At 41.3% G+C, this 18391-nt stretch overlaps 1 protein-coding gene and 1 pseudogene across 5 annotated transcripts in view; one reads left to right on the top strand and one right to left on the bottom strand.

Moving 5' to 3' along the window:
• The window catches only part of LOC134909856 (amine sulfotransferase-like), a 455842-nt gene that overhangs the window by 75769 nt on the left and 361682 nt on the right, over positions 1-18391 (bottom strand). For all 5 annotated transcript variants that reach the window (XM_063917179.1, XM_063917178.1, XM_063917180.1 and 2 more), the window contains one exon: positions 11352-11451. The gene's annotated coding sequence lies outside the window, so the exon portion shown is untranslated. The remainder of the gene's footprint in view (positions 1-11351; positions 11452-18391) is intronic.
• On the top strand, positions 10018-10136 carry LOC134913038 (5S ribosomal RNA; annotated as a pseudogene).

Here is an 18391-nt window from a genome sequence, read left to right on the forward strand (position 1 = left end):
CAAATTTGTACTGCCACAGGAAGTAAGGCACCCGAGACATTACAGCTGTATAGGGGCTTGCAGCCTCAATCATGCCACTGAAATGATCGCAACACACCTGCATTTTTTATACCACTGTCCGTTACCACCCCAAACAGTCCTTGACTGCCAATCACTTTGTGAACAAATTGTCTCTGCCATCACTATCGCAAGACCATCAGACTGACGATAATCACTCATCTGTGGGTTTATGTACATCTCTGAATCAGACCCACAGATTGCAATTTGTCCAATGTTAAATAATAACCTGATTACTTATTATAATGCACAAATGATAAAGCTAGTGCTTTATAAATATCTATAAATAATTACCTCTTTGTGCATGAATTTTACATCTGCATTTTGCTATGCAAATGAGTTGAAAGTCAGCATCAGCCCCATAATGTTTAATGGCAATGACAGTCACATCCATGGGTAAAGCCTATGAAACATTCCCCAGAAGACTTAAATGTTAGTTGTTTCACGGTGACCAAGGCTTATTACCAACTGCTACCTGTTATGGTGCACAGTGCTGCCCATTTCTCTAGGGGCTGCTGTCCTTAGTCATGAATACTTAGAAGAGCCATAGCCACCTTTACCGAATGGGCAGCTAGAAAGACCTCTACACTTATCAGAGCAGATATTTAGTAACAGGGATTTGCTGCTTCACTTATTTTAATATAGATCAGTGTCTGACTGATGTTTTATATCTCCTCTGTGTTGCTGGTACTGTACTACTGGCATCACATCACAGCATGACCTCCAACCTAGCCAGCTGACATATGCTACTGCGCATGTCAGCTAGCTAGATTGGAGCAAGTGAGTGGATGGATTGACATTTTGCTGCTGGAAGCAAGATCTATATCCATCGTTTAATAACCTCCACATTTCAGAAGCGGAAAATTCCACATGTTTTAGCAACGCTAGCTGGGAAGGGAAACGGAAGACTGGTACTGTATCTCCGTATCAAAGCCAAAAGATGATATGTGGCTCCTGGAAAGTAAGGTTCTCTAGACGAACAGTCCAGTAAGGGGAATATGCATACTTAGCTATTAAACCCTGGTGCCTGGTGCATTAAACATGCTGTGATATACTGGCTGTGCTGTGTCCAGAGTCTCACAAATGGCTGTGCTCTGCATAGTAACTGTTTAGGGGGCATGCTGATGTAAGCTGTGTTATACACTGCTATAAATTGTACTGTTTAGTGTGCTCTGTTCATGTGCATCTATAAGCCATGAGATTCATGTAGCTTGAACTGAGCTATAAGTTTAAAAAATAGAAAAATAAAAAGACAATATATATTTCTATTGTTTGTACTGTTTGGTTCACTTTACCCTAGAGCACTTTGTTCACGTGCATCTGAAAATGCTGTGACTTCACACAGTTTGAACTGAGCTGCAAGTTAAAAATATCTATCTATCTATCTATCAATATATATATATATATATATATATATATGGTGCAGGGGGATGAGGTGTTGGCAAGCGACCAAAGGTGTCGGATTAATATTGTAAAACCAGGTACTATAAAAACATAACATTTATTTCAGAAGACAAAGCACTAAAAGGGGTAATATGTAGGATAATAACAATTAAAAATGCAGCCTAATTCAAAGTATTGTATAAAAAAGCGAAGGCAAAACTTAAAAAATTAAAAAACATATGCCAAAATTCATAAAAAAGTACATAAAAACATGAGAGATAAGGTATAAAATATACAGGATATAAGATAAAAAAGGGGAGAGGTAGCTTAACTTCAGTGGTTGAGGTATAATCAGAGTAGCACCCAACGCGTTTCGTCCCTCATGGACTTCATCAAGGGGTGGTGAGAGGCTAGAGACAGAGCATATTTATACCTCATAACTAAGGGAAGTGTTGTCAACATCACTTCCTGTTTGTTAATTGATGTGGTATTGTCATATGGTCAAAATGCATGGATACATAAATAAACATAGAACTAGTCTAATAGAGGAACCTGCTGATATGTTCATAGTTTAAAACGAGACAGTCAATTGCTTAAAAAAGCATAAAAACGGGTGAGTCCGTCGACTTCCGGTCCGGACTGTGTGGAGCGTCACGTCCGCCCCACATCCGGATGTGTTTTTGAATTTTTTAAGTTTTGCCTTCGCTTTTTTATACAATACTTTGAATTAGGCTGCATTTTTAATTGTTATTATCCTACTTATTACCCCTTTTAGTGCTTTGTCTTCTGAAATAAATTTTATGTTTTTATAGTACCTGGTTTTACAATATTAATTCGACACCTTTGGTCGCTTGCCAACACCTCATCCCCCTGCACCATTTTCAAATTCTAGGCATATATACCAGTGCCTATATACTTTTTTGAGGTTTCTAAGCTGACGCCCTAATAGAAAAGACTAAACAAGAGAGCGCAGGCAGACTTAGCAAAATTCACAATTTATTAAAACAGTGATCACAAAATAAGATATTAATAAAATGATTATGAATTAATTCCGTACTACCACTCCATATATTCCACACATTTAGAGTGCACTAGTATACTAGTATATGACAATATGAAGTAATCCTGGAAATTTTAGGCAGCTGGTGTTTTAAGTGCTGCGGATCTTATCCATATAATAGTCTCATACTTGTATTAATTTGTTCAAAGTGAAAGTCACATGTATACAAAGTCAGTGCACTGTTGATTTGTGTTAAATATCTGTGAATTACCTCCAATAGACAGAGCACCAGTTCCGTTTGGTTTAGTATATCCTCATATAGGGAATTAACGCTTACCGCTTCCTTGATGTGAATAAAGCACTCCCGAGTGCTCGGGTGTCTGTTTGTTCCAGCGGCTGTATCCACTGCTCTCTCCTTACTGAGTCTTGTCAGACTCCTGACTGCTCACCACTCCTATGGATCATCTGACGGTGCTGTAATTAACCGAAGTGCCGTTGATCCAAGGAGATAAGTTAATAGCCACGGTCCCCGTGTTTGCAAAAGGGACCCGTGCAGGTGGCTTTAATCGGGCAGATTCGGACCCGACAGTGGAAGTGAGCTGGCAGCCACGGTCCCCGTAATTCAAAAACGGACCAGTGAGGAGGCTGAACTCGGGCAGATTTTTACCCGACAGTGGAGTAGAGCTGGAACAGATAAAGTCCGTGAGAAATGGAGGTAGTAGGATGAAAGGTAGTCGGATCCTATAGCAGCCCTGACGCGTTTCTCGACCGGCACAATCTGGTCGTTTCCTCAGAGGGTTATAGTGAACCTATCCTGCTGGTACCTCATATTTAAAGGACTCCCAGGACGGTCATTAGTGCAGGCACCTGCGAGGCACCTGTTTAAATCATTACTGAACGTGTGTGCAGATAGAATTACAATCAATTCCACAGACAAATCTGGCAGTTTTAAAAGAGCATATCTAAACAGACTAATTCGTAACTCAACCAAATAACATAATAAGATAACTTTCAGAGTAATACTTTTATACATTTATGATATTTCATTATTATTATTAGAATTGTTTCATAGCGGAGCGGGAGACAGCAACATATTGATCTCAATACAACAGTTTATAATCCAAATTGTAACAGTATTAAACCATATCTGTTGTATTGATCAATAAATTCATTTATCTATATGGAATATTCTCACTCAAATTAATCCAATAGTATCTCGTAGAATAGGGAGAAATCCATAAGAGTTCCTTATGAAAAAATAAATAAATTTAACTAGACTAATATTATATAAATTATACAAATATAAATAAAATAAATAGAAAAATTTTTAATAATAAACATATACCACTCATCAGTAGGTATATATAATTACTTCCCCAGTGCTACAAATGGATAAGCCATTTGCTCTCCATTTGCATAAAATATATGTATATAAATAAATCTAAATAATAAAAATACTAAAAATAATAAAAATAAATAATAATAAATGGAAGGTGGGAATGGACGAATGCATCACACGATGGTAGAGAGATATATTTACACTCGATCTGCCAAAGTGGGAGGCACTCGCCCACTCCCTCAGCAAGAACAGAAAAGGAAGACATACATAATCAGGACAGCTCATGGAGACACCTGTAATTTACCCTACAGTTGGTGGACACAATAATCTTCCATAAGGTAAAAAGAGACAGAAATAGAAGGAGAGACCAATTAAATAGCATTGAGTTCCACTGTGTCATTAAGACCATGTGGGCTCAAAGTATGTAACCGGAAAATCCAAAATGCTTCACGCATGCAAAGTTTTCTGTATCTGTCGCCTCCCCTCATAGTGACTTTTATGTGTTCAACTGCTCTAATGGTTAAACCATTAATAGCTCCTTTCTGACACCAAGAGACATGACTAGATAGACTATGCGTTTTAATATTCTTTATAATGTTCCTCTTATGTTCCATGAATCTTTCATGGAGGGGACGAATCGTGCGGCCAACATACTGTATTCCGCATTTGCATTGGATGACATATATCACAAAGTTGGTCCTACAGTTCATAAAGCCTTTTATCTCAAACTCTTCAAATCTGCTGAAGGATTTAATCTTAGTGCATTTATTTTCTGCAAAAAGACACGTCATACATCTATCCTTACCACATTTGAAGAATCCATTCGGTTTAGATGGTAATCTCATTACATTTTCTCCTATTTCTTTGGGTTTTCTTTTAAATAGACTTGGTGCTAGTTTTTGTCTCAGTGAATCAGCTTTTCTAAATACCACTAAGTTTCTTCCGGTTAGGGTAGTCTCTAACACTTTATCTGATTTTAGGATAGCAGAATTCTTTGTGATGATTCTTTTAATATCCTTCGCTGCTGTATTGTACTGTGTAATGAATGCTATTTGTCTATCATTTGGGTCTTGTTTCTTTTTGACTACAGGATGAACTAGTGTGGTCCTCGATTTAGATTGTATCTCTATAAGAGCTTTATCCAAAATGTGTGCTGGATATCCCTGCCGTATAAATGCCTTATACATGCTTTCTGCTTGGTTCTTAAAGGCCTCCTCAGTGGAACAGTTCCGACGTAACCGCTGGAACTGTCCTTTGGGTATATTTAATTTCCATGGTTTGTAGTGCCCACTGGTGAAGTGTAAGTAATTATTACAGTCCACATCTTTAATATAAGTGGAAGTGACTATTTTACCATCCTGAATAGTGACAGTGATATCAAGAAAATTAATAGATATTTTACTAAAAGTGTTAGTGAATTTAAGACCCAGTGTGTTTGAATTAAGAAAACCAGTGAGTAGTGAAAAAGGTGAGACATCCTCATCCCAAATAAAAAATAAATCATCTATATATCTGCCATAGAGGACCAGGCCCGCACCGAGATGCCCCCCCCAAATGAGGCGCTCCTCGAAGTGCCCCAAAAAAAGGTTGGCAAAACTCGGCGCGAATCTGGTCCCCATGGCAGTGCCTCTAACTTGTGAATAAAATTGTGAATCAAATGAAAAATAATTGTGCTCCAAAATAAACCTCATGGCTGATAAAATAAAAGATCGAAGAGAACCATCAACCTCTGTGTCAAAGTACAGATAATGATTAGCCGCCAAGAGACCCAAATCATGTACTATATTAGTATATAAGGATTCTACATCATACGTGAGAAGTATGTAGGAATCCTTCCAAAATACACCATCTAATTTTTGAAGAAAATGTGTCGTATCTCTAATATAGGAGGGCAAGGCTTGAACATATTTCTGTAAATGTGCATCTATGTATGCAGATAGGTTAGATGTAAGGGATCCCACCCCTGATATGATGGGACGTCCTGGTGGGGAAACCAGTGACTTGTGCACCTTCGGTAGATGGTAGTATATGGGGACAACTGGGTATTTAACCATCAGGAACAAATAAGTTTCTTTATTAATGATCCCCTCATCTAATGCTGTTTCTAATAAGGACTTTAATTCAGCTTGATAAGTGCTTGTGGGATCTTTAGAAATTTTCTTATAGAAGGTGCCATCATTAAGTTGTCTATGAGCTTCAAAGAGATAATCACCAATGTTCTGGATAACCAGGCCACCGCCTTTGTCGGCTTGTTTGATGATTATCTCTTCATCTCTCATGAGTCTATTAAGTGCTGATCTCTCGGATTTTGAAAGATTGTCCCGTATATTCATAGCATCCCGTTCGGTACACAGCTCCCTAAACTCCCTCAAGGTGGTGGTGTAGAAACCCTCAATGAAAGGGCCTCTGTGTTGCAAGGGGTAAAATTCAGATGACAATTTAAATTTCTTATAATCCACTCCATTGACATCATAAATTTTACCAGGCCCATTGGTGTCTGGGGTACTAACCATCCCCCCATTTTCACCAAGGATTGATTCTAAAATCCCAAGACACTCATTGTCCTGTGTATCTAGACATACTGGTGCCCCCTTGATATTTTGTCTATGTAGAGATTTATTAATAAAGTAACGTTTTCTACTTAGAGTGCGTACGAATCTATTAAGATCCACAAAAAGCGTAAAAAGATTAGGTTTATTTTCTGGGGCAAATTTCAATCCCTTATTTAGTAAGGAAATCTCTGCAGTTGTAAGAGTTCTTTTAGAGAGATTAAAAATATTCCTTGTATTTAAAACCTTCTTACGCTTTTTGTGGGCATTCTTGACTCCTCCCCTGCAGCCTCTGACCCTTCTTCTCTTCTTCTCTTTGGAGTGATCATCATTCGTGGGTTTTCCCACGATGAGTTCTGTGGGTCTCCCGGTGAGTGATGTCGCCTCTCTAAAAAATTAACCTTAGTTGACTTGTTGTGGAGTTCATCTTTTGTGTAGGTATTACCTGCGACTTTTGTGTCTCTTACATATGGAGCTTCGTATCTATTCCTATCTCTCCAAGAGTCCTTGCTCTGCGATCTAAATCTCTGAGAGCGTTGATTCTGAGGTTTTTTATATTGACTTCTATTGTCATAATAGGTTTGTCTCTGACTTTCTCTCCTGTCCCTAAATGAGTGTCCCCCCCCCTCCATTCGATTGGTAATCATAATTGGATCTCCTATTAAATTTGGGGGAGACCCTATTAAACTGTCTTTTGGTAGAAGGGGTTCTATCTCTCTTATTGTATGTCCGTACTTGATCCCTATTGTAGTCCTCTCTATCACGATTAAGTTTCTTATTTTTTAGAGAGATAAGGGTATTCTCAAAATCCTGAACTTTTTTATTCACCCTCTGATCTTTCCCCTCAAAATCTGGGTGATTAGAATGAATTAGTAATGCTTCCTGTATTTTTTCTATTTTAACTTGAATGGTTTGTATTTTCTGTTCCCTATGTTTAATGAGAAGTTTCATCAGATTATGTGAACATCTATCCAAGGTTTCATTCCATTCGATTAGAAATTCGGGGTCGTCTTGAAAAGAGCATGATTTAAACAATCTTAGACCCCTTGGGATCATATTTTTGTCCAAATACTTCTGCAATGTGACTTGATCCCACCAATGTCTGGTCTCTGCAATGAACAGATCCTCCAATTCATTAAAGAGACCAGACATGTCCACACAATCGTCTGTAGTCAGTTGCTCTACATGGTCGATTTCTTTGGATATATATTGCTGTCTCCTTTCTAAACGCTCCGCCATACATCTCAAAGTAGGCATAATTTAACCGTAATTAATGATCAAATTAATTAAATTAAAATGACACAAAATATCACAAATACAATCAGATTAAACTTGAAACCCAGATATAATTTTTAAATATAAACCTAGGTGTAATATTTAGTTTAAAATGCACACACTGATCAACATAGGTTCATGTAGGCTGCCTCAATTACTAATAATTTGAAACAAACTAAAAAAAAAAAAAAAACTATAATATATATATGGTGCAGGGGGATGAGGTGTTGGCAAGCGACCAAAGGTGTCGGATTAATATTGTAAAACCAGGTACTATAAAAACATAACATTTATTTCAGAAGACAAAGCACTAAAAGGGGTAATATGTAGGATAATAACAATTAAAAATGCAGCCTAATTCAAAGTATTGTATAAAAAAGCGAAGGCAAAACTTAAAAAATTAAAAAACATATGCCAAAATTCATAAAAAAGTACATAAAAACATGAGAGATAAGGTATAAAATATACAGGATATAAGATAAAAAAGGGGAGAGGTAGCTTAACTTCAGTGGTTGAGGTATAATCAGAGTAGCACCCAACGCGTTTCGTCCCTCATGGACTTCATCAAGGGGTGGTGAGAGGCTAGAGACAGAGCATATTTATACCTCATAACTAAGGGAAGTGTTGTCAACATCGCTTCCTGTTTGTTAATTGATGTGGTATTGTCATATGGTCAAAATGCATGGATACATAAATAAACATAGAACTAGTCTAATAGAGGAACCTGCTGATATGTTCATAGTTTAAAACGAGACAGTCAATTGCTTAAAAAAGCATAAAAACGGGTGAGTCCGTCGACTTCCGGTCCGGACTGTGTGGAGCGTCACGTCCGCCCCACATCCGGATGTGTTTTTGAATTTTTTAAGTTTTGCCTTCGCTTTTTTATACAATACTTTGAATTAGGCTGCATTTTTAATTGTTATTTTCCTACTTATTACCCCTTTTAGTGCTTTGTCTTCTGAAATAAATTTTATGTTTTTATAGTACCTGGTTTTACAATATTAATTCGACACCTTTGGTCGCTTGCCAACACCTCATCCCCCTGCACCATTTTCAAATTCTAGGCATATATACCAGTGCCTATATACTTTTTTGAGGTTTCTAAGCTGACGCCCTAATAGTCTGGAGGGAGTGTCCACCAGGTCATGTTTTGATAATCATTTCAGAACACATATTTTCCGATACTGTTGTTTTCACCTTAGATACTACATCTGTGGCGCTGCTAGCTTCTTTGGTACACATATATATATATATATATATATATATTTCTTGTACTGTTTTGTGAACTTCACTCTAGCACCTTTTGTGCAAAGCCCTGTGAATCAATGCTGTTTGAACCGAGAAGCGAGTTCAAAAACGAAAAATATATATTAATCTATTGTTTGCACTGTTTTGTGCACTGTACTCAAGTACGCTGTGGCAACATTTTATAGATGTGCTATAAACTGCTGTGTGCTTGTGCTACTTCTCTGTCACTTAGTAACCATCCAACTCGCTGCAGTCTTTATGAGAACAATATTGTGAGCTGTGATATGGTATAAATTGACTGGAAATTAATGTTATTGAGGTTAATAATACTCTAGGACAGGCATTCCCAACCACGGTCCTCAAGGCACACCAACAGTGCAGGTTTTAGTGATATCCAGGCTGCAGCACAGATGGTTAAATCAAAATAACTGAGCTACTAATTAAGTCACCTGTGCTGAAGCCTGGTTATCACTAAAACCTGCACTGTTGGTATGCCTTCAGGACTGTGGTTGGGAATGCCTGCTCTAGGAAGAAAAAAAGGCCCAAATTATGTGATTTTAGTTTTTTTGTCAATTTAAAAAAAACATACAAATCCAAACCAGTCACTATAATTTGTCAAATCCACATCCAAAAGCGAATGATGAATCAGAGACAAATCAAAATCCAAATCTACCAAAAAATAGTCCGGTGCAAATCTCTAATATATGTAAATAATATATAGCTGTCCAGCATTCAAGACAATCATAGCAGCTTCTTCAAGTGTCCTTCCTGAGTGAAACAGAGTTTGCAGCATAGATGGATCATGCACTGCTCCCCTAAAGGTGTACCCCCACCAGAGAAGGCACTACTGTGTGGTGTCATGTGAATAAGGAGCAATATGGTGTGGATTAATGTGAATTATTGACACCACTTTGTGATGCAAAGTGAATAAGGTTGCACTGCTGTGTGGCATAATTTAAATTGGGTCAACAATTGCATGGCCACACCCCTACCCAGTAGCCAGTGAAGTATGGCAGTACTGATTATGATGTCACAGATGAGAGAGTGTGGCTAACAACTGATGAGCAGTGGGGTGTACTTCTGCTTTCCAGGTATTGTGTGCTAAGAATCCCTGTTACATTTGCATTGCAGGGATTAGTGACTGGCACCCTGGATGACATTATAATCATTACTGCCATACTTTACTGGCTATGCCCTATCTCATCTGATTTTGGAAGCTAAGCAGTGAAATTCCTGGTCAGTTCTTGGATGGGAGACCACCTAGGAATACCAGGTGCAGTAATTATATAATTTTGACACAGAAAGCAGAAGTAGTGGAGAAACCCTCAACCTGAGCTTTTACTTTATACTCTTCACTAGAAGGTACTGTAGCCCTGCACATTTTACCTTACCTTCTCTATTTACAGACCACACACTTATTACCTACTATTCTATCGATAGGTATCTATTCTGTCCCCCATGCAGACAATCAAGCCATTTCTCTTGACAGAACATTAAGTCTTTGTTTACAACCAGGAGTGATTATCTATTGGCACAATTAAGAAACCGATATTGATACCCAAATCAAAGTGCCACATTATCATAACCTAATATTGTCACCTTACTTTCTTCCTCTATATTACATTCTGAACACCTCAAAACTACATGCTACCCCCTTAGAGGGTCCATTGGAGGTGCTCACCTTGTTCTAATCTTTACTGATTAACTTTATCTTTGTAAATTTATGTTTGTAACCTTACGGTCTTTTTAATAATTGATTAAAAAGTAATTTTAAAATCTTTTTCATTACTGTATTAAGAGTGTCCCAACAACGAGTCTTTCTTTCCTCTTTTTTTTCTTTTAATGTTGTGATGTAGCCAAGTATGTATTTGTTAATCTGGCTCTGTTCTTGTATTACTGATTCTACCTGTAGCTGTCTAACGCCGTAACTGGTCTTGGGAACACTATTAGTTATTACACAAAGAAAATGAAAATAAATTCAAACTAAAATAATTGTGAACTATTTGATTTTGGGTTGGTGACCAGAATTAAGATCTCTGTCATTAATATCCCTATATACTACAGAGTGTACACCATGTGTTTGAACATGAGTCACAGCTCATACAACAAATATGGATCTATTGATCTGTCACCCCTTACATTCCAACAATTATAAATTACTGTAGATATTATTTGGTTTACATAGTATTAGTACAAAAAATAGAGCTTAATGATGATGATGATGATGATGATGATGATGATGTCTTACAATATATCTGATCCTTTTACAGGTGCAACATTGGCAATTTACTGAATATGGAAGAATATGGACTACATATAGAACCATAACAATGCCTACCAGGCCATGGAACAAACAGTGTCATTTACAATTTTAGCCTCCGTATCATAATCATTTATTACATGTGAAGCATTCATTCAATATCCGAGCCACCATTGGCTCACACATATAGCAACAGTAGTATCTGCTCCTCTAGAAAACAGTAACAATCATTGTACTTACTGTACAGAACAGAGTGTAACAATCTCTTGTCTTGTAGGATGCAGTGAAAGATCTGTGATTCCTATGGACTCTGAAGACTGGATGCCGTGTAGAATATTCTCTGTTGAAATAACAGATGGTATTAATAACAAGCAGAGGCCAAAAAACAATCTATTGGCAGCATCAAGAGTTCAGACTAGGACAGGATCATTAATACTAGGGACAATGATCTGGCATTGACTGAATGACACAAAGTTCTTTATACACACATTTTATAAATTAATATAACAATAGATTCAGATAAAAAAACACCCTTATACCTACTAAAGTGAAATGTCTCTTGATATGGTACTTAAATTATAAACAATATCAATGCAGTAAGAAACTGCTGCACCTATACCATGGAAAACAGTGTGACTCTGGTGCTGGTGCATCTGTGGATGTCTCTGGTATGTTTCCACACTGCACATCTCCCAGGCCTAAGTGTACCTCACTACTGATGATGCTGAGTATTACATTACTCAGACACATCTACACTTGTAGCTGAAGGAGGATAAGTTGGTTGTAGGAGGACATTCAGACATAAGCTAAATAAGTTTAGCAAGGGCTTGTCAGGTTCTGTCAATGGTGCTGTGGACTATGTAAAGACATGCTTGGGATGTCGACATTGACCATGTCAACATTCATCATGTTGGCACTAATGAAATGTCAACATGATTAAAATGGCAACAAAACAGTGTGTCATGGTATAGCACTCATTGACCTGTTGTTAGGCGCCGCGGTCCGAGTTCTCTTCGCGGCCCGGCGCCTAGCACTAGGGACGCCGAGCGCGCTGAGCCGCCGGGTCCCTAGCAACGCTAGGACGCCGGGCGCGCCGAGCCGCCAGGACCCTAGCAACGGGGACGCCACGGGCAAACCGCGTTCCCCGTTGCAGGGTCGATCAGTTAATTAAAGACACATGTTTTCTGGTCGTGCAGCAAGGCAGCTGCACGACATTTATGTTAATCAGGCTCTGAAACCCTGATTGAAGGATTCAAGGTTTTAAGCCTTCTCAGTGCCTCACACAGACGCCGGTTATAGCTTCCTGCATGCTGCTTTTGTTTGCTGAACGTCTGTTCCAGTTCTGCTGTGTCCGGTCATTCCTGTCCTCAGAGATTCTGAATCTTGGTGTTTGTCATCTCATCCCAAGGAGTCTTCTGGTCCTCATTTACCCGCAACAGTCGCTAGAGGATCTCGTGTGGTTTTCGTGAGTGGCGGCTCTGCCGCGTGCTGCGGCCTAGGCCGCTTTATTTTGTATTCTGTTTTGGAGCATTTGCGGAGGTTTCCGCTTCCACAATCCTCTCCGGAACTCGGCGGTGCCGGGTAGGAGAGTGGACAAGTGGGTATTTTGGTTGTTCTTTTCCCTGGCGGTTTTCCGCACATACTCTAGTTTTAGGTTAGTTTGTAGCCCCTGGCTTTGTTGTTTAGTTAGAGGGCCCCCTTGTTATCACCCTGTCTCGGATCTCTCTTTGTCTCCCATTAAGACCTGAGGGGGCATCGGAGTAGGGCAGACGTAATCCGCCCTTCAAACGCGGCTGCCATGGGCTCAAGCAACCATAGTCTCGCAAGAGAGTTCTGACAGCACGGGCGAGATAACGGAGATAGGGCGCCAGGGGCAATTCCTGTTCCCACTCTCTTTCCCAGCATTACGTTCCAGTACTCAGGTCCTTGCTATAAGATCTCCCCAGACCAGAGTATTGGAATCATAACATTATAACCGGCCCACAAAACGTAAAATTTTAGGGGGTTTAATTTTTTTTCTCATTCTGTTTTTGTGAGAGTTTATCGGCCTCATGAATCCGACAGGTTTAGGACCAAATCCCGGTCAGCTCTTAGTCAACCAGATGCAAGAACTTACTCAGATGGTTCAGGATCTTTCTCTTCGGGTGAGATCGCAGGAAGATCTTTTGCGGGCCTCCCCAAGGGTAGTCCCAGAACCAAAGATGCATTTACCCGACCGTTTTTCCGGTGACAGAAAGGATTTTTTTAATTTTAAAGAAGCTTGTAAGCTATATTTTCGTTTAAGACCTGCATCCTCTGGTACTGAATCCCAGCGGGTTGGGATTATTATTTCATTACTCCAGGGGGATCCTCAGACCTGGGCGTTTGGTTTAAGAGCTGAGGATCCTGTGTTGTTATCTGTAGATGCCTTTTTTAAGTCATTAGGGCTCTTGTATGATGACCCAGATAGAGAGGCGTCAGCTGAGAGTCATCTGCGCGCTCTCAAACAAGGTAGAAATACAGCGGAGGTTTATTGTACCGAGTTTCGCCGTTGGTCGAACGACTGTGGCTGGAATGACCCGGTCCTGCGCAGTCAGTTTCGCCTCGGTTTATCTGATTTCATTAAAGACAGTCTCCTCCAGTACCCCGCTCCTGAGACTCTCGATAAACTCATGGAGCTTGCTATAAAAATTGATCGTCGTCTCCGAGAGCGGAGGACTGAAAGAGGAACAACTGTAAGGCCTAGTCCTTGTGTTTATACCTTCCCAGAGGACGTCGAGGAGCCCATGCAGATGGGTCTCTCCCGGCTGTCTCCTGAGGAAAGAACCAGAAGACAAAATTCCGGTCTTTGTTTGTACTGTGGTGGTAAGGGACATTTTGCTCGTAACTGCAGAACAAGTCGGTAAACGCTCTGACCAGGTGAATTGTGAGGGGGTTCACTTAGGTCTGCAGCTTATCTCCTCAAACAACTCTCTATTAGTCCCTGTTAAGGTTTCCTTTGGCAGCCTCAGTTCATTGGTGGCGGCCTTTGTCAACAGTGGAGCTGCAGGAAACTTTATGGATTTAACTTGGGCTAAGGCCTTAGGCATTCCACATTTACCGTTAGATAGATGTATCACCATGCACAGCTTAGATGGGGGTCCGCTTTCCAACGGGGTAATTACTCACCGTACACCTCCAGTAGTACTTACAGTAGGAGCCTTACATTCTGAAGATATAGAATTCTACCTTACACATTGCCCGGCAGTTCCTGTAGTTTTGGGTCACCCTTGGCTTGCCTTTCATAATCCCACCATTGATTGGCGGTCCGGGGAGATTTCCCAATGGGTTCTTTTTGTGCTAAAGAATGTATTTATTATCCAGTCAGGGTTGCAGCAGTCGTCCCAGAGCTCATTCCTGTGGAATACCAGGATTTTGCCGATGTGTTTTCCAAAGGCAATGCGGACATTCTGCCTCCCCATCGGTCCTATGATTGTGCAATTGAACTAGTTCCAGGTGCCACTTTGCCTAAGGGGAGATTATATGCCTTGTCCGGGCCAGAAACCATGGCCATGAATAATTATATTCAGGAAAGCCTAAAGAAGGGATTTATTAGACCATCAAAATCTCCCTTAAGTGCTGGTTTTTTCTTTGTGGAGAAAAAAGATGGCTCGCTTAGACCATGCATTGATTTTAGGGCACTGAATAAGATCTCTGTTAAAAACACCTATCCTTTGCCGTTAATTTCTGTACTCTTTGATCAGTTACGTTCCGCCGTGATTTTCTCTATAATTGACCTTAGGGGAGCTTACAACCTCATCCCAATTAAATCTGGGGATGAGTGGAAGACGGCTTTCAGCACTCAGTCGGGTCACTATGAATACCTGGTGATGCCGTTCGGCCTGCCAAATGCTCCGGCGGTTTTTCAAGACCTCATTAACGATGTTCTCCGTGACTTCCTAGGGAAATTCGTGGTCATTTATTTAGACGACATCTTGATATATTCTGATTCGATGGAACAACATGTTACCCAGGTGCGTCTGGTTCTTCAAAAGTTACGTGAGAATCATTTATATGCCAAGCTGGAGAAGTGTGATTTTCACATCACAGAGGTATCTTTTTTAGGGTACATAATTTCTCCCCAGGGATTTTCTATGGAACCGAAGAAGCTCCAGGCCATCCTTAATTGGGCGCAACCCACTAATTTAAAAGCAATTCAGCACTTTTTAGGGTTTGCGAATTATTATAGGCGGTTCATTCATACTTTTTCTGACCTGGTCGCTCCCATAGTAGCTCTGACTAAAAAAGAAGCGGATCCCTCCAATTGGTCGCATGAAGCTGAGTTGTCCTTCCGGGCCTTGAAACAAGCCTTTGTCTCGGCTCCTGTCCTCAGACATCCTAATCCGGAACTGCCCTTTATTGTGGGGGTTGATGCCTCAGAGGTTGGAGTGGGGGCTATCCTTTCTCAGGAAGATCCGGAGTCTCTGGAGTTACATCCTTGTGCCTTCGTGTCCAGGAAATTCTCCTCCGCTGAATCCAACTATGACGTTGGTAATCGGGAGTTACTGGCGGTAAAATGGGCTTTTGAGGAATGGAGGCATTGGCTGGAGGGAGCTAGACATACTATTTCAGTTTTTACTGACCATAAGAACCTGCAATATATTGAATCAGCTAAACGGCTTAATGCTCGACAGGCACGTTGGGCATTATTTTTTACTCGTTTCAGGTTTATAATCACCTTCAGGCCTGGTTCCAGGAATACAAAAGCTGATGCCCTGTCACGTTGCTTTCTTCCGGTTCACAATAGCAATCCTATTGTTACCCCTATAGTTCCATCTTCGGTCATCCGGGCAGGCCTCACACAGGATTTATTTACTCAGTTAAACCAGCTTCAACACCAAGCTCCTAGACTTACTCCTGCTGGTCGTCTTTATGTCCCTGAATATTTGAGAGGCACTGTTTTAACTGAGTTTCATGACAACAAAGTCTCAGGGCATCCGGGTATCACTAAGACCTTGGAGTTAGTCTCTCGCTCAGTGTGGTGGCCTAGTCTTTCTAATGACATTAAGGAATTCGTCCATTCCTATCAGGTTTGTGCACAGCATAAGGTTCCTCGTTCGTTGCCTATCGGGCAACTCATGCCTTTAACTGTTCCTCTCGGGCCATGGTCTCATATTTCCATGGATTTCATGGTTGACCTTCCCCTTTCAGCCAGATTCCGAGTTATTTGGGTGGTAGTGGACCGTTTTAGTAAAATGGCTCATTTTATTGCTCTTCCCCGATTGCCTTCTGCTCAAGGGTTGGCAGTTTTGTTCCTCCGCCATGTGTTCAGGCTTCATGGTTTGCCCACTGATATCGTTTCTGATCGGGGTCCACAATTCATCGCACGATTCTGGAAACGTTTTTGTGCCTCATTGAAGATGAAACTGTCTTTAACATCTGGTTACCACCCACAGTCTAACGGGCAAACCGAACGAGTCAACCAGTCATTAAAACAGTATTTACGTTTGTATTCGGCCAAACTCCAGAATGATTGGTCCAAGTTTCTCCCTTTGGCTGAATTTTCTTATAATAACTCTTGTCATTCCTCCACCAAAGAGTCTCCATTCTTTTCAGTTTTTGGTTTTCACCCTAGAGCCAATTCTTTTTTTCATCATTCTCCAGTCTCCTCGCTGACCTTAACCTCCCATCTCAGAGCAATTTGGAGAAAAGTGCACCTTGCTCTCAGAAAAGCGGCCTTCCGAGAAAATAAATTTTCTGATAGGCTCCGACGTCCTTGCACTTTTAAGGTGGGAGATAAGGTGTGGTTGTCAACTCGCAACATCAAGCTTCGACAATCCTCGGCTAGACTGGGACCCAAATTTATTGGACCGTTTCTTATCATTAAGAAGGTCAACCCAGTTGCCTTTCGGCTACGTTTACCAAGATCTCTCAGAATTAAAAATACCTTTCACTGTTCCCTGTTGAAACAATATGTTTCTTCCAGTAGATTTCCTCGGAGGACCTCTCAGGGTAAATCTCCAGTGGATGTACAGGGACAACAGGAGTTCTTGGTAGAGAAGGTTCTTGATTCTAAAATGTCCCAGGGCCGGCTTTATTTTTTGGTTCACTGGAAAGGCTATGGTCCGGAGGAAAGGTCTTGGGTCCTGGATAAGGATCTTCATGCCCCTAGACTCAAGAGATCATTTTTTCTGGAATTTCCTCAGAAACATGGCTTTAGGGGTTCATTGACCCCTCCTCAATGGGGGGGTACTGTTAGGCGCCGCGGTCCGAGTTCTCTTCGCGGCCCGGCGCCTAGCAACTAGGGACGCCGAGCGTGCTGAGCCGCCGGGTCCCTAGCGGCGCTAGGACGCCGTGCGTGCTGAGCCGCCGGCTCCCTAGCAATGCTAGGATGCCGGGCGAGCCGAGCCGCCAGGACCCTAGCAACGGGGACGCCACGAGCGGACCGCGTTCCCCGTTGCAGGGTCGATCAGTTAATTAAAGACACATGTTTTCTGGTCGTGCAGCAAGGCAGCTGCACGACATTTATGTTAATCAGGCTCTGAAACCCTGATTGAAGGATTCAAGGTTTTAAGCCTTCTCAGTGCCTCACACAGACGCCGGTTATAGCTTCCTGCATGCTGCTTTTGTTTGCTGGACGTCTGTTCCAGTTCTGCTGTGTCCGGTCATTCCTGTCCTCAGAGTTTCTGAATCTTGGTGTTTGTCATCTCATCCCAAGGAGTCTTCTGGTCCTCATTTACCCGCAACAGTCGCTAGAGGATCTCGTGTGGTTTTCGTGAGTGGCGGCTCTGCCACGTGCTGCGGCCTAGGCCGCTTTATTTTGTATTCTGTTTTGGAGCATTTGCGGAGGTTTCCGCTTCCACGGTCCTCTCCGGAACTCGGCGGTGCCGGGTAGGAGAGTGGACAAGTGGGTATTTTGGTTGTCCTTTTCCCTGGCGGTTTTCCGCACATACTCTAGTTTTAGGTTAGTTTGTAGCCCCTGGCTTTGTTGTTTAGTTAGAGGGCCCCCTTGTTATCACCCTGTCTCGGATCTCTCTTTGTCTCCCATTAAGACCTGAGGGGGCATCGGAGTTGGGCAGACGTAATCCGCCCTTCAAACGCGGCTGCCATGTGCTCAAGCAACCATAGTCTCGCAAGAGAGTTCTGACAGCACGGGCGAGACAACGGAGATAGGGCGCCAGGGGCTATTCCCGTTCCCACTCTCTTTCCCAGCATTACGTTCCAGTACTCAGGTCCTTGCTATAAGATCTCCCCAGACCAGAGTATTGGAATCATAACACCTGTTAGCTGATCTCTGGCAATGTTTTCTTGGTCAGGTGATG

The sequence above is a fragment of the Pseudophryne corroboree genome, chromosome 4 (assembly GCF_028390025.1).
Source record: "Pseudophryne corroboree isolate aPseCor3 chromosome 4, aPseCor3.hap2, whole genome shotgun sequence".
Classification (NCBI taxonomy): Eukaryota; Metazoa; Chordata; class Amphibia; order Anura; family Myobatrachidae; genus Pseudophryne; species Pseudophryne corroboree.